Source organism: Rhipicephalus sanguineus, chromosome 5 (genome assembly GCF_013339695.2).
Source record: "Rhipicephalus sanguineus isolate Rsan-2018 chromosome 5, BIME_Rsan_1.4, whole genome shotgun sequence".
Lineage (NCBI taxonomy): Eukaryota > Metazoa > Arthropoda > Arachnida > Ixodida > Ixodidae > Rhipicephalus > Rhipicephalus sanguineus.
This window is the reverse complement of record NC_051180.1, coordinates 30,926,283-30,938,460: the sequence shown is the minus strand read 5'-3', so window position 1 is coordinate 30,938,460 and position 12,178 is coordinate 30,926,283.

Below are 12,178 nucleotides of genomic sequence, written 5' to 3'. Positions count from 1 at the left end.
AGCTATACTTGCCTAGCCGTAGCCAGATTTTGCGTGGAGGGTCATGAGCCTTGCTGCGCATGCGCGAGGATCAGTTTGTCACACATTTGGGTCCCCGAGCTGGCATCTCACGCGCATTCCGACACCGCCGTGCGCGGCTCGCCGCTGCTGGTCTGCGCGTTGGGGAGGAGTGGCGTCGTAGGCGCGGCAGACACGCTGGCGCCGGCGCGGCGCAGCAGTAACCCGCCACCGCCGCGCGCCGCTCGCCGCTGCGGTCTGCGACGCATTCGAGAGGAGTGACGTTGTAGCCATAGACACAGTGGCGCTGGCGCGCGCGCAGCTTTTCGCTTTCGCTGAGCAGTCGCCGTCTGACACTGCGCTGGGGCCGCTTGATAGCGCCTCTGACGGGCGTTTGCAGGTGGGTAACGCCATGACGGCGCAGAAGAGCCTAGAAGCTTATCTAGCTCATCGGATCCCGAAGTAGTTGCCTGGCAATTAGCGGCTCAGCGTACGAAGAATGAACAGAAGAAGGCTAATAATCCTAGACAATCTGGAAAGCTGAGAATAATCATCTGAACCTTTGCTAACGCTACGTATATCCTGGCATAGCCGAGCTAAGCAACTGCAAATTTTTTTGCAAAGCACTAGCATGTGTATGCTCAAAAGTCATTCCGCAGTGTGCCTTCGCTATCCGGCGGCATATAATCTCGAGAGCAATCAAATTCACCGCAACCGTGCACGCATACCGCTACAGTGACACCCAGCTTGCGAAGTAATTGAAACCCATGCCGCCGTGTAGGCTTCATCTCTCGACACGTGTACGCTCACGCGTTTTACCATTTCTTTCGCTTGTATACTGTTCCTCTCTCGCTCATGCTCCGGCCCTCTTTGCGTGCGCATATGCCCTCGAGGTGACGTTATAATATTTCTGGGCATTCAACGAAACGGGACACGCGTGCAAGCAGTGCCTAACCGCCTAACCGAATAACGGATAGATAAGTGCCGCAGCGTATGAATCCCCCCTGCTCAGAGATTGCAAAACCCTCGAGCTATAAAATCCCGGGGCAAGAAGAATAAAAGGCGTAAGCACTGGCCGGCATCGCGAAAAAATCTCGTTTCACCACGCACAAGTATCAAGCCACGACGCGAGCCTCTCCCTAAGCTCTTTTTGTTCTTTCTTTTCTATTTCGCACATCTTCTGGACGCATATGCCTTGCGGCGAAGCTGGACTTCAATCAGTGCGCTGTTCAGCGTTATGTGTGTACGCAAGTTTGTCCAGCCGTTCTAGGCATGGCTGTCGTTGTCAGCGAGAAGCTGACGCTCAGCTTTGAAAAGAAAATGTTAAAGGCAGACGCAAGGCTGAAAACAGAGTTTTTCATTCCCGGTCTCTTGCTCCGATTGTCGCCTCTGAGAACTCAAGACACGAAATAACGTATGAACACTCATGTGTGCTTGACATATGTTTCTGTTATTTTTTTTTCCGGTTCTTACTGAAAACTGAGCAGCGATTTTTTGTGCCTCAGAGCAAGGTGGTTTTGTTCATCTTACTTTGACGTTAAATGCGACTGCAAGAGTAACGCGTAATTCGAACACGCAATGCAAAACGCTCGTTCTGCGTGTTTTCACAGCGGCATGGCAGAAATTGCTTGTTATCTCTTTGTAAGCGCTTTTTTTGTCTACCAAGCCATGTATACCTTCATTAAAGCTTGTAACAAATGCGCATTCGTGATATTCACTCCGTTATGCCACCTCGACATTCCTTAGTTTAAACACGACTTGGTGGGATGCATATCAATACACGTTGCTCATGCAGCACCACATAATCTGATGAAGGGCGGAGAGCTTTAAATTATAATTAAAGACGATTTTATTTCGGATATCAGCAAATTTATATGTGTATAGGATCGGCGCACGTGGCCTCTGTATACGCTCCACGTCACATCCATAAATAAGCAAAATGTTACTCATGAGCGACAAGTTCTCCGTGCGTGTTCATCATAATCGAGACCTCGGCTGGATTCCCAATGTGACCTGCTTAGCGAAGCGCCATGCGGCATTACGTACACATTCAAATTTCTTTCTTGAACATCGGGAATGTCAATGCGCATGCTGTTCTGACTCTGCATTCATAACGCCGCAAGTTACGCTAAACAACCCCGGAAAGGTGGAACATGTTCCCAAAATGTCGACTACTTATTGGTCAACATTTTGAGAACAGTAAAAATAGGCACACAAATAAACAAACAAGTTTGAATGAATGAATGAATGAATGAATGAATGAATGAATGAATGAATGAATGAATGAATGAATGAGACATGTCTCACTGTGAATCCGGAGCTCCCTTATGTCCCAGATGGCGAATCATTCCTTTGTCAGTGCTGTGTATATACGTTCATTTCGCTTTTAAATCGAAGTCGTCCTACCCGCCGCGGTGTTCTAGTGGTTATGGTGCTCGACTGCTGACCCGAAGGTCGCGGGATCGAATCCCGGCCGCGGCGGAGAAAATGCTTGATGTCCGTGTGCTTAGACTTACGTGCACGTTAAAGAACCGCAGGTGGTCGAAATTTTCGGAGCCCTCCACTACGGCGTCCCTCATAATCATATCGTGGTTTTGGGACGTTAAACTCCAACAGTTATTATTAAATCAAAGCCGTCCATCTTTAGAACAGCTATAAAGGCAACTTCATCACACGCACACACACCAGAAGGGTGGGGGGTAGTAAGAAGCCTCGCCTTTTATGCTACGCCGCACTGAAAAAAGGGAAAGTAGGAAAGAAAAGCATAATGGGTAACAATGAGTGCTTGCACACACACACGCAACAGCATCACAACTTCTTGCTCTTGCTTATCTTATCGGTAAGGGCCCATTCAGACGGAGTTATCAAATGGCATCTGCGATGGCACTCACCGCAAATGGCAGAATGAGGGAAAAAGAAAAGAGAATTCATGTATATGCTGTGCGATGGGCCACGCTGTGCAGTGAAACAGGTACTGACAAACAAGACTTCGGCCCATGTTGCGAAGCACATTGTTTGGTACGATATGCCCTTAAATATGAGACCGACAGTTTCCTCCAGAAAAAGAACGCCTTCCTCTCTTCGTAAGGTGCATCGCAGCTGCCCTTTTACAATGGCATCGAAATTTCCAGTTACACTATGAGGCGTGCCGAGTTGTCAACAAACAGACAAACAACTAAAAAAAAAGATAAACTGCATCGAGCGTTATACCGCTCAGTGCAGGGGCAAACATGCATTGAATAAGTTATGGCTGTGTTCTCGCGCTCATATTGGGAAACATTCGTGAGTTTCTAGCGCTCGTTGACGCTTTTTCACAATTTTTTGCATCGTATACGCCCTTTACTACAAAAATTCGGGAGTAAACACGCATGTGTGACAACTGCACGACAACACTGACGAAAACATTGCTGTCATCACAGAACTAAACGTACTCCTTCGGCAGTAAAAATTGTCGCCCCTCCCCTTAGCAACTAAACAACAGCAAACAAAAGCAAATGCATGCAGGAGAGTTGAAACCGAGCGTAATAAGAAAAGCACGCCATAGCGTCGCTTCTTTTCTTTTCCCGTCAGTCTGTGCTCCATAACTCACTATTACTTCCGCTTGAACACTGTTCCGCATTCGCTCCCATGAGGGAGGACCCCGCGGAGTGCGCATTCTTTGCAGCACGGTTTTAGCGACCGGCTCGACGAATCGTAAATCAATAAGGCGGTGCGTAAGGCATTTCCCAAAATAACTCTCACTCGCGCGGTCCCCAGCCGGAGCGTAGGGTATAGTGTACTCCATTAGATGGAGAAGACTCGAAAGCTGCACTGCACAGTGATGTTCGTCACTCCAACGGCCTCGCGATACGGCGGCGGCAGCGAAAACGAGGCGATGGTGCAACCTTCTAGCGAATGTCGATGCAAGGCTGAAGCCGAGTACGGTTTAGGTTACGTGATATCAGCCGCATTGCCCTGAAAGCATCATAGGGAACTCCGCAGGCTTTGGCGACGCAGTTCGGCGATGCATGCTCCCGGCGTCTTACATGCGAAAAAAGACGGGTTTTATCGGTAACGAAACCGACCGAAAGAGCCGAGTTCGTCTTGCCGGGTAAGTAGCTGTACGAGCACAAATGATCCAGCAGTGCTCATCGATGTGAAGAAAAAGGTGGGCGCTTAGCAACAGCAATTCACGTTTCTTCTCCATCGTCCACTTCACAAAGCTTCTTGTTTGTAAGAACTTCTTGCAATTGGCTAATCGTCTTAGCTCATAACATGAAAAAGCATCGGGACTGACTCGACTCTGATCTTAGCAACAATTGCAGCTTAAGAACTTTCTTTTCTCGTTCAATTCGTGGCTTGTGATGTTCGAAGTCCTCCTGTCACATGAGAAGCTTCCAATCGCGCTAACAATGTCGTATCTGTAAACGCAATAGCGTGATTTTTTTCCATTTGAGCGCATTGCGAGGAAATCGCGCCAATAGGACACGGACGCAGGAGAAGGTGCGGCACATTATTCGCGACACGAGACATGTCGCACGTAGCAATTTTCCCATTAAATCGAGCTTACTTTTGAAAACAGCCTGTCACGAGCAAGCGCGCTTAAAGGTCAAGAATAAATTGGCCCGTAGTTCTCCGACGTAGTCGCATTTCAGGTATCGTGCCGGTATTATTTGTCTCAACAAAAAGCAAATACACTCGCTGATATTTCAGCGTTGGGCAAAATCTTTGTGTAATATCGACTAACAAAACGTTTACCTGACTATCACCGCAACTGCCATCTTTTGTACCGATAACGCTATACACCGAGTAGCGGCCCAGATCGCAATGTTTTGCCGGTTGTTGGATGGAGCCATTGGTTCGCAAAGACGGGGTGTGCCAAAAAAGGCTTGCGCCTCACAACCTCGACGAAAAGAACTGAAAAGACACCTGCGGTAGCGGAAGCTCCTTTCTGGTGAGACAAGCATCGATTCGTTGCTTTACAAATGCCAGCTGCCGAGAACGTAGTAACACAGCTCACTGACAATAGCCAGGAGCATTCTCCTTGTGCGCTGATACGAAGGTGTTACCGGTAACGTTCGCACCTTGCTGACAGGCTTTGTATCTACCGACGCGTACTCTATGCTTTAAATACAATTACGTTGCACTTATCGCTCGTACAGTGTATACATGAGTCCACTTAATATTATACATTAAGGTTATTACTAAATACGCCTTCTTTTCGGAGGAAAAGACGCATCATCCGAATACGTTAGAACTTTCATATACTGTGGAAACAAAGCACGATAACTCTCAAAGCGTATGTCCTTACTCTAGTTGTAACTGTATAGAGGGAGTTGAAAAGGAAAAGGTGAGAGGAGGGTGGGGAAAAAAGCGAAAAGCTTTTAAAAACGTTAACAGCTGCGCGTGCGATACACTGCGAAATGCTGCGACTTGCTGCAATGCCTTCGGGCCATTAAATTAACGCGAGAGCTGGGTTACTTAAACAGTTAGGTTCGTCTTGTTTTAACACGCCGTGCGAAAAAACTAATTAGGAAGAAGTACACAAACTAACTTTTTGTGAAAACTTTCTATCACCCATACCAATATAGTTTGTCCCAAATTCGTTAAATTCGGAGATGATTTTGCTTGCTTAAAATGATTCATGTTAGAACGCCACGCGGATCAGAAAGACGTATATTTGTGAAGCGCTGATGTAAACGTCAGGTGAAGCAATCCACGGCCTTAACTAGATATATCGTTAGTGCGTTTACCAGTTAACGGAAACGCATTTCTGCTGGTTAGTTCGCGTCTCGAGCAGGAACAGCGCGAAAGAGCAAGACATGCATAAAAGAACAGGAACAGAGAATTCAGTATGTCCCTTCCTTAGTTCCTGTTATTTTGCACTCTTCCTGTTCCTGTCAGTGTTTCGCCTACGGCTAGTAGCTACGGCTGGGGTATCAACGAAAGACTCAACAGCCGTCCGATGATTACGCTCCGACGGTTCCGCTCTTTTGATCATGTCCGCACGCCCCCTCGCCTGCTACACTCTAAGAAAAAAAAGAGTATGCGTGACTCTTTTCGGAGAGTTCTGACTTGCCACGTATACGACTCTCTTTAAATAGTCACGGTGACTCTCTTGGTGGGTCAGGGTCGGCTCGCTCTAGGAGAGTCCCCTGACCCTCTAGGAAGAGTGCAAAGACTATCATCGGGAGGATCACGTTATCACTCATAGGGAGTCAGACGACTCTTGCCGGTAACGATCCTAGGGGGGTCAGGGGACCCACACCGAAGCATCAAGCGACTCCACAAGTATTTTAAGCTACTCATTTGATCCTTGCTCTACTTTTGCGCGACTACTGTTGAAAATAGTGGAATATTCATTTTAAGCAAGTCCAATAATACTTGCCGTTCTGCCCAGCGACTGTAAAAAAAGAATAGTTCAGTTTTAGCATTATTTTAATAAAACTCGTCCAAACAACACATATTTTCCAACAAAGTTATATAGAAAGCGCGAAAAGATGGTCTGTGATTTCCAATTAAGAAGTTTGGGTATTCCTCATTTACATGCTTCTATGAGTATAGCCAACTAAAATGTGTGACTGTGATGTGCACAGTGTCATATGGTGCTAAATGAACAGCAGAAATCGCCATCATGTTTCCATATTTATTCCTTGTGATTAAGAATAAATCAAAAAGTGGTGACGGCTTGAGGCATCAGACTTGTGGCTTGCTAGGTTGTCGCTCCTGTCCAGCGTGAGCACCATGAAAAACGGTATCTGAAAAGCAGAACGTCATATTATGATGAGAAAATGAAATTGCAGTAAAGGTTTGCACAACCTACACAATAAGTGGTTCACACAGACATAATAAAGGCTAACAACAAAACAACAAAGCACATCCTCCGGCAGCCAGGGGCATGCCGTGAGCGGTTATTGACCGCACGTTTTACAAACGTAACCCATCCTTAAATACTCAGATAAACAGATGCGAGTACTAGGGCCCGAACGACACCCAGCGCGTGCGTACGCCGTCTACGTCGAGATCAGACATGTCATATGCTAGAATTAGCGCACATAACTCCCACAATCACGTACACTCACTCGATTCTGTTATAACGCCCAACGTCATCGCACTGTATGCAAACCACGAAAACAGCAAACAGAAACGAGGGAAAAGAGTGCACGCCGGCGGCCGCAACAACGCGCGCCGTCGAAAGTCTAGAGCTTTTTTCACTTTCACCGGCGAGGCGTGTCCAACTTGAATGACTACCGCGTACTTTCTGGAAGCCACCGTACTATATCTGCACCTCAAACTACCGTCTTTCAGCCAACAAAAACCATTACATATAGTGCGTCTGAGCGTTCTGTACACAGGCTTTTTTTTTTTCACGTTCCCACGCGTGGAAGCACGCCGCACACACAAGGTCGATGGAAATGTTATTATGAAGTAGACTAAAGGGCATCTCAAAACGACATCTTGCACCTTCAGTAGTGCAGACACGACGTGCGATCAGCAAGAAATGACCCTCGATTATTGTTTGCATCGCTCACTTTATGTGAGCTTGTACAGCAACGCGCATAACGGTGGCAACTCGTTAACTGACAGCTATAGTTGGCCATCCGCAACAGCCCCGCGGACACAGGCTGCTGTTGGAAATGGCTGGCAGATAACTTCCGCAGAGCTGCTGCAGACGCCCAGCTAAAGCTCTATGATTAATGCCTACGAAAGCAGTACACTCACCGTTAACTGGCGCCCGTTGTCCGTATCCACAGCTCCATGAATATTCCGCCCTCCAAGCGTCACTTCGTGCACGGAGCCGGCGTCAATACCACCGAAGACGCGCAACCAACTCATCCACGCAACGCATTCCAATAGACCAGGAGACTGAGACGACTGAGAGAGGAGAGCGGCGCGCCACCCCGGCGCCAACCCCGTCTGCGTCGCCGAGCAATGCGCCACAACGGCGCCAAAGGGCGAGCGTGCGATATGTATGGCGTATACGGCGGCTCTTCCGTATACCGAAGCCAATCGAAACGCGCTTCAGGAGGGTCCAGTGACTCCTTCCCAAATGCGAACTCTTTTTTTCTGCCTGTACCTTCCAAAAAGGGTCAGATGGACACCCGAGGATAGTCACGGTTCCATGACCCTCTTTTGACTCTCTTTTTTCTTAGAGTGTACTCAAAGACAAGCAGGGCGAAACGGGCTGCAACCATCGTATAGGCAAATGAGCTTGCGCAGCTAATTTACCGCCTTATTTAACCGGCGGATAAATTAACCACAGCGCCAATCGCACCAGCGCTCCACTAGTCCGCTCCCTCGGAAGCTCCAAGCGAGACATCAAAAGAAACAAGGTCTTTGCACGCCTACAGGCACCGCAGAGCGCAAGCTTTTCGTGGCACCTTGGTGTATGCAGCTTTCTGAGCCCTCCTCTCGAACCTGCAAGGGGTCAGGCGTGAGTGCCTCGCTCAACACCGGTCGCGCTCCCTTCGCGATGAGGTCGTATATGAGGCCGCACTCAAGTTACGTGCAGTCTTGGATTGAGTACAGGCACCCACTTCATCACAACAGCGGGGGGTACACCGAAACACACGGCGCCATCCTTGTGCTTATTTAATCTCACTTAGTTAACCTCACTTAAGGGCGTAGCCATATGTTCACTCCCCCCCCCCCCTCTCCAAAGAAAGAAAGATTCAATTTGCATGTGCACACAGAAGCACGAATACAAACACACGCACGAACATATACAAAGGCCATTTGAACCCCTCCACCCCCCCCCCCTCCCGGGAAAAGATTTCTGGCTACGCTCCTGGTCAGAATGCGCGCTAAAACTGACTACTCAAGACCTGGCTTTCCCGAATGTGCGTCCTCGCTCTGCAAGCTGCCCCGCCACGGTGGCCTAGTGGTTATGGCGCTCGACTGCTGACCCGAAGGGCGCGGGATCGAATCCCGGCCGCGGTGGTTGCATTTTCGATGGAGGCGAAAATGTTTGAGGCCCGTGTACTTAGATTTAGGTGCGCATTAAAGAACCCCAGGTGGTCCAAATTTCCGGAGCCCTCCACTACGGCGTCTCTCATGATCATATCGTGGTTTTGGGACGTTAAACCCCAGATATTATTACTATTATCGATCTGCAAGCTGATTTATCGAATGGTAATGTGTTTTGACTTTTTTGTCTATGCAAATGTGCATACCTCTGTAAATGAAGGACATTACCTGTAATTGTTAATGGTAGTGTATCCCAATAATGCTTTTTCGGAGCACATGACGAAACATTATATATATGGGAAAGTATTTGTGTCCGTTGCACTAAGATGCTCCCCCCCCCCCCCCTTTCCACTCCCTGGCCTCACGTGATGTCCGATGCGCCCTCACGGTAAATAAAAGAAAAAGACGTATACCTTTCTCTCATTTGAACATCTGCCTGCTGCACAGAATTTCATAAATATGACGACGAGGGCAAAAGAGTGCGAGGCATCGAAGAGGGGGTTCAAGCATGGGCGAGCTGCCATGACAGCGCAACGGTGATCCCTGGCTTGTTCGCGCCCCCGTGCCCATGCTTTTCCTGATCGTTTTCTTTTTATTTATTATTTGTTTTCTGCCGAACGCGTACTGGTTGTGCTTCCTGTCAGGTCGCCGTTGGCTGCGAAGAGACAAGGACACGCGCAGGCCTTGCCGTCATTAGCGGATTTAGGTAAATTAGCCCGGGCGTGGCTCATTCTTGTGTTTATTTTTTTTTCTCCGATAAGCGCGCCTGAACCATTTTGCTGCTTTTCTTAGCGTTACCTCGTTTGGGACGCAGTGCTAGGCCCTAAATGCCATTCCTTCTTCGTGCGAAGGAGAGGGGATTGCTGCTAAGCGTGAGGAAACAAAACTAAAAAAATGTCGTTTGTCAGCACTCGCCCTTGTACTGCGTTCAAAAAGTTAAAAAGAAGAGGTACCGTGCTAACATTAACCAGGACTGGTTAATGCGATGCTTTACAGATGCGATGAAATCGCTGCATCAAATTTGGGAGAAAAGAAGAATTTAATAACCATTATCAAGGTAGCTTGCGTAACTTATACACTTTAAACTTTCTGTACAGACTCACCCATAGATGACCTTCATCTTTTTTTAACCAGGAATCGCTTCCACTTTTAATCATCTCATAAAGTTCTGGAAATCTTGTAAGCGTTGTACAAGTTTATAACGAAGCCAAAAACAAGGATGTTTTCGAACCAAAGCACGCGTTTCAAGATTTGTCTGTATAGCGCTCTTTACGCGTTCTCTCAATATATGCACGAACTTTGATGGTGACCAAGTTAACTACCCTTATTTAAATTGAGAAAACGGCGTCACGTGTTTCCACGCACTTCTAAAGTCTATGTAGGAACTTAACTTTTAAAATGTAGTAATAAACTATTTAGTATCGCTCGACAAAAACTCCTCCTCTCCCTTGTCCCGTCATTTTCACGTAATAAGCGCAGTTACTTCACGAAGACACACAATTTTCAAAAGTCATCGGAATTTTCGGCGGTGCGTGTTTCTCCTCGTCGCAACTTTAAAGTTAGCTTTCAAAGCCAACCTTATAAATTGCGCAACAACAAAAATTCAGGAACCCTTCTCCTATCTGAAAATTGGAAAGCAAGCAAAGCTTGGCGTGTGTGTGCCTGAACTACTCTTTTTCTTTCTGTCTTTCTTTCCTCCTTTCTATCATTCTTTCTTCCTGTCTTCCTCTTCGTCTCTATTGGAAGCGAAACGGCTCTGATTGGTTGCGGGTGTGGCGTGAGGGCGCGCCTACACAGTTCGCATAGTGCCTAATGACTAGAGACCGGATTTTAGGCAAGTGCCTATTTTGTTCCTTGCGCTCCTATCGTACCTCTTTGGTATATGAGCATGAATTAGAGATTAAGGGCTTTTATAGTGTTTTATAGTGCCTATAAATGCCTATTTTTGGTGTTTCTGCCTAAATGTCGAGAAATGCCTATTTTCTACAGATAGGCACTATAAAATGCTTGAACATGTTTAACACAGCGCAACGACGACGAGGACACAAGAGAAGAGGAGACAAACCACAGACAAACCACAGCGGACACAAGAGAAGAGGTTTGTCTCCTCTTCTCTTGTGTCCTCGTCGTCGTTGCGCTGTGTTAAACATGTTCAAGTATTATCACCAACTGGCCCAGCTATCAGTTCTTCTACTATAAAATGCACTATAATATTTTCTGTAAAATGTCTACAAATCCCTATTTTCAAAATCTGGGCCTATATTAACACTATTTAGCCTCAAGTTTCTCTTCTGAGTACAGTTTGAGACCGTTATTTATGTTACCAGGCAACACTGACTGTTCGAAACAATATGGAGTTTCAGCCTATAGTCCTTTAGTTCAGTCAACTTCCAGAAAACAACCGCTTGCATCAGAGAAGTGGGACGCGCCGGCCAGCGTACGCCGCCGTTCTGACTTGGCGCGAGCGGTTGTCGAATGCGAAGCCGAAGAGGTAACGGAAGACAGAAAAAACTTGGGGTTCACGCGGCTTTTGTTTTGTCTGTAATTTACTTTTAAAGGTGTTCACATGCAGGCGAGAAATCGTCTCTTCGCGATTCGACCCGGCCAAGACAAAGCATCCCTCTGGTCTTTTAACGGTCTGGCTATCTGCCCCTGCTCAGCCATTCTCAGCCATGTTGGAACGAAAGACACCCGGGAGTGTGTTGATTCGACAGTGGACACTTGACTCACCATGCTACAGAATAAAAGAAGAGACGATGTTCTGCGAGCCGCGTGGGTAAAAGGACAATTGCGCGGCTATGTTCAACCGTTGGCGCCTTTTGCCATGGTAAACTATAACATTTCCTGCTTTCCTGCTGTAGATACAGGTCTCGCACGTCTTTGTTTCAAAGTTATTTGCATTTATGTAAAAATTTATTGTGCCTATATTCATGACGTTAGAGGCCTAAAATGTTGTTTTGCCTGCCCTCTTTTGGAGCCTAAAACGGGCTTTTCTATTGCCTAAAAATCAGGCCTCTACTAATGACTTACGATCCGGCGCCGGCGCCGGAACGTGAGCTAATACGTTCATATCCAGGCAACAATGAAATGTAGCAACGTGAAATTACAAGTGTCCTCGACAAACAATCAGATTGCCACATCAGAAACGGCTGATCGTCGACAAGCCCACGATCTAGAGAGTATCAATTATTAGAAAACAGCGCATACATATACGCATGTGAGCGGCCTACCTTCG